General features: G+C 43.8%; 1 non-coding gene across 1 annotated transcript; it reads right to left on the bottom strand.

Moving 5' to 3' along the window:
• Positions 1-3,633: 3,633 nt before the first annotated feature.
• LOC145271627 (U1 spliceosomal RNA) lies at positions 3,634-3,796 on the bottom strand. The gene has a single exon (XR_013866031.1). It is a non-coding gene; the product is annotated as a U1 spliceosomal RNA (small nuclear RNA).
• Positions 3,797-4,041: the final 245 nt, after the last annotated feature.

Below are 4,041 nucleotides of genomic sequence, written 5' to 3'. Positions count from 1 at the left end.
GTTGGGATGTCATGTTGCATTAGCGGCTCTTGCATTTGAGAGGGCCGATGCTGTCGACAGATACTGCATGACTTTGTGAATTGTTCAATGTCTTTGTTTATGTTTACCCAGTGAACAGTGTTCTTGGCAAGGAGTTTTATGTTCTCTTGTCCTAAACGAGAAGCATGTAGCTGTTCTAATATGTCTTTTTGAAGTGGCTGGGGGATGACTATTTGCTGTCCTTTGAGGACAATTGAGAGCTGATCTCTTATGCCCCAGAACACTGTAATGTCAGTGGGCAGCTGCTAGATTGTCTCTGGCCATCCCGTGATGATGATCTCAGGTGGTTAAGCAGATGATCCGCTGACGTACACTGTCTTAGCTGTTCGATGTAATTAGTGGAAAAACGAACTGTATCAACCCGGACATCAAGTTCCATAGGGGCCGCATTACAAGATGGTGGTAGGCGCGATAATCCATCAGCCAATATGTTGTCATGTGAGCCTGAAGTTGTATCCTTGGAGTTTTATTAACATTCTTTGCAGACGTGCCGGGGCTGAGGTAAGCGGTTTGTCAATGATCAAAGTGAGGGGTTTGTGGTCAGTGACGACTTGAAAATTATGGCTATAAAGGTATGTGTGGAACCTCTGTGTGCCAAATACGATGGCCAGTAGCTCACGTTCGATACATGCGTATCTCTGTTCTGTCTGTGTGAGGCTCTTGCTAGCATATGTGAGAGGCGATAGATTGCCATCCTCATCTGGTTGTAGCAGAGCTGCACCGATTCTATGTAAACTCGCATCAAAGTGCATGTATATCGGTTTTTTGGGTAAAAATAGTGGAGCAGGGACGTTTCGAATACTTTACTTTTTATCTTTTTGAAAGCTTCCTCATAGTGTGGTTCCCACTGGAAATCAGAGTCCTTGCGTAATAGGTCACGCAACACTGCTGTCTTGGAACTGAAGTCCTTGACAAAACGAGAGAGGTATGTCATCATACTCAAGAATTGTTGCAGTTCCGTCTTGTTACGTGGTTCAGGCATTTTCTGTAGGTCACGTACATTCGCCGGGTCTGGTTTTAATCCGGTATATGTGTACAGATTTCCAAAAAAGGATATTTCACAGCATTTGATCTTGCACTTCTCCGAGTTCAAGGTAAGGCCTTCTTCGGTAGCGACCTTCATGAAACGTCTTAGGTTTTCATCATGTTCCTGCTCTGTCGACCCATATATGGTGATATCGTCAGCTATACCACAAGCACCAGTGCATTTCTCGAGTATTCTGTCCATCTCAAGTTGGTAGATGTCCTGACTGACACCCAAACCGAATGGCAGTCATTCAAAACAAAACCTTCCAAATGGTGTTTGGAAAATTGTTAGCGGTTGACTTTCAGGGTCGAGCTTTATAGGCCAGTACGCAGACTTAGAGTCGAACTTTGAGAAGAATTTTGCTTCAGCAAATCGGTGGTTGAGCTCCTCGACAGTTGGAATTTGGTTCTCTTAGGCCCCAGAACACTCTAATGTCAGTGGGCAGCTGTTTGATTGTCTCTGGCCATCCTGTGATGAGCTGGTTTAGCAGAGGATCCGCTGTCGTACACTGTCTTTTCGAGTTCCGATTTGATTTGTCCGCGCTTGGCTATAGGTGTCCTTCTCTGTGGGTCTATGTGGCATGGTACATTGGGGTTGACAACAAGCTTGTGAGTGTTCCGAAATTCACCAATACAGTCAAATCTCTCAGGGTATAGATGCATTAGGTAACTACACTATTGATGAGTTGGTGCTGGGCTGAGATGGCACAGTTCGTTGTCACTACCCTAGGAGCCACTGATGTTGGTATGCCCAATATGGCTGCTCCTGGTACATCAACCACATAGAATTGGGTAACCAGCCATGGGGGGTTTTATACTTGCACCTAAAAGTTGTGGTGCCATAACAGTTTATCCTTGTATTGTTGTAAGCTGTTAACAGACATTGTGTTGAGGTAAGTGATCCGGGCATTGGGTTTCCAGCTTCGTCTATACTGCTAGGGCACATGTTGCGGAATATGCGGATAGGTAATGTATTTACTTGTGCCCCTGAATCTACTTTCAGGGTGAAGGTACGAGTGCCTGGGTGGTCCCTTAGCTTAATGCTTAGATCAACAAATGTCTCATTTCGAGGATCTTTCATGTTTGCTGACTTTCCGCTGTTAGTTGTGATGGAGCTAAAGGTGAGGTTCTCCATTGCCGTGCCTATGTCAGTCATGGCTTGGTCATCGTGTTACGCGACGCTGTTTATTTTCTTGACAAACTCCCGTTGTTGGTTATGACTGTTATGTCAGGGCCTTCCTTGTTGTCTCTCGGTGTTGTGCTTCCCTGAGATGCAAACTGTAGCCCAGTGACCTGTTTTGCCATATGTGTGGCATATATCATTTTTGGTAGGGCAGTGTTCTTTGCCAAAACGGTAAATGCGTCCACAATTTTTGCAGGGTTGTCCGCGTTTTTGGTCAATCCCTTGCCACTGGTTTGTACCACGGCTTATTGCGGCTATCTGTGGTGATTCCTGTAACTGGTGGAGCTGGTTGACATACACTCCTGAAGCCTCGTGTGAACGGGCTAATCTAACAGCTTCCTCGATTCTGTAACCCTTAGGTTTGTTTAACAGTTCTTTTTGCAGTTCGAGTATTGGTGTGCTGGCAATTAGTAACTCGACGAGGCGTTCGTTTAATTTGTCGGCACTGAAATCGCATTTTTTTGTCAATAGTCGACATCTGTTGATGTCGGTTGTTTCATTTTGTCTCTGCTGGTATTTTCCGAGTTCCAGTCTACAAACGCGGTGATTTGTTGCCGGTTCTAGCTGCTCCAAAAAAGCAGCAAATATTATTTGTGGATCCTTGCGATCATCATCCGACATCGACCAACTATTATACCGGCGTAAACCGTCTTTGCCGGTCGCGAGAAGTATTAGAGGGGCTTTATCCTCGTGTTTCGTCGCTTTGACTGTGAAGTAAAGTTCCATTCGTTGTCGAAATAGTTTGAATGATTCGGCAATACATGTCGTGCACCAATCAAAACTAGGGACTTGTAATGAAACTGTGGCTACGGCGATAAGAAAGTGTGAAGAAAAAAGGAACAGCTAATTTGTATGGCGTGGGTTGTTGGAAAAAAAAGTTCATCAAGCGAAAATCGTTTTTTTTGTTGCTTTCTTTTACTCGCTGTTTTACCATTTTTTAAAATTGTCTGTGACGTTATAAGATTGTGTGTTGTATGATAATATCGCTGCCACCATGTCATGCTGTGTTGTGCATGGATGTGTAAGAATAAGATTGGAACACGTGTGTTTGGTTAATAAGAAGGGAACTGAATAATGGCGCTCTGCTTTATTGATTAATTGCTAAGCGCATGCGTGAGTACATACAAAAATTAGATCACGAAATTGGAACGAAAGAGTCTATATAAAAGTTACTGAAACGAAAGAGCAGCGCTATCATTACAATTTAAATGCAAATTAGATACAATCAGAACGTTGGAATTGAAGTGGATAATAAACTGGTCGAGAGAAATGGAGTATTTCTTGGTATTACAGAGATTAAGGGTGATTAAGCGGAGGGAGTACAGACCTACGAGTGAGATGTACTTGGAAGAAACAGGAAAGGATTTCTGATTTTGATTGGATTATCAGGGTAAGCGCGTACGCAGACCCCACACTTAAAAATAGCACGTCCGAGTCGTCCACATTTGGGACGATCGCAAAGGTCAACCCAACCGCAGTGCAATGGATGGGCCTCATTCTGGGGGAACGACCGTAATGATCACCGTTACTCCTACGTAAGGTAAGGCTATTTATTTGCTTCCCCACTGAGCAAATTAGGCACAAAGCCGTTTTTTAATGTGGAGAGAGAGAGGGAGGAGGGAGGGAAAAGGGAACCGGGCCTTATTTACGTAAGGTAAGTATAATTTTATGTGGTGCCCACCACTGTTTTAATGTCACACTTCTATACTTGCCACCGACAAACACCAATAAAAAACTAATATACCTCCATATAAGTCTCACCAATATCAGTAGATCAAAACTTTTTCATTCAC

The sequence above is a fragment of the Euprymna scolopes genome, chromosome 46 (assembly GCF_053919585.1).
Source record: "Euprymna scolopes isolate OS-2025 chromosome 46, ASM5391958v1, whole genome shotgun sequence".
Lineage (NCBI taxonomy): Eukaryota > Metazoa > Mollusca > Cephalopoda > Sepiida > Sepiolidae > Euprymna > Euprymna scolopes.
This window is presented reverse-complemented; position numbering and strand designations above follow the sequence as displayed.